Here is a 1,012-nt window from a genome sequence, read left to right as displayed (position 1 = left end):
GTAAGCACCATACCAGTGCTCCTTGCTTTGTAAGCACCATACCAGTGCTCATAGGTTTATAATCACTATATCAGTGCTCATTGGATTATAAGCACCCTGCCAGTGCTCATAGGGTTATAAGCACCCTGCCAGTGCTCATAGGTTTATAATCACCATATCAGTGATCTTAGGTTTATAAGCACCATACCAGTGCCCATTGGTTTATAAGCACCATACCAGTGTTCATAGGTTTATTATCACCATATCAGTGATCTTAGGTTTATATGCACCATATCAGTGTTCATTGGTTTGTAAGCACCATACAAGTGTTCATAGGTTATACGCACTATACCAGTGCTCATTGGTTTGTAAGCACCATACAAGTGTTCATAGGTTATAAGCACCATACCAGTGCTCATTGGTTTGTAAGCACCATACAAGTGTTCATAGGTTTATACGCACTATACCAGTGCTCATTGGTTTGTAAGCACCATACAAGTGTTCATAGGTTATAAGCACCATACCAGTGCTCATTGGTTTGTAAGCACCATACAAGTGTTCATAGGTTATACGCACCATACCAGTGCTCATTGGTTTGTAAGCACCATACAAGTGTTCATAGGTTATAAGCACCATACTAGTGCTCATTGGTTTGTAAGCACCATACAAGTGTTCATAGGTTATAAGCACCATACCAGTGCTCATTGGTTTGTAAGCACCATACAAGTGTTCATAGGTTATAAGCACCATACCAGTGCTCATTGGTTTGTAAGCACCATACAAGTGTTCATAGGTTATAAGCACCATACCAGTGCTCATTGGTTTTATTGGTACATGTAAATGTTGTGTGTCACTTTGGATCTTTACTCTCACATTAACCTGATACACGTACAACCGAAATACTGATAAAAGCGGTAGTTTAACCCTTTCCCTGCTTAAAAGTGATATGTCATTCCCAATGCTAATGTCACCGTCAGCAATATTTCTTGATGGAGATTTTGTTTACTGATTTTATTAAGATGTGTTGTGTAAA

The sequence above is a fragment of the Haliotis rufescens genome, unplaced genomic scaffold (assembly GCF_023055435.1).
Source record: "Haliotis rufescens isolate VD_foot unplaced genomic scaffold, xgHalRufe1.0.p SCAF_43, whole genome shotgun sequence".
Taxonomy (NCBI): Eukaryota; Metazoa; Mollusca; class Gastropoda; order Lepetellida; family Haliotidae; genus Haliotis; species Haliotis rufescens.
Note: the sequence above shows the minus strand (reverse complement) of the source record.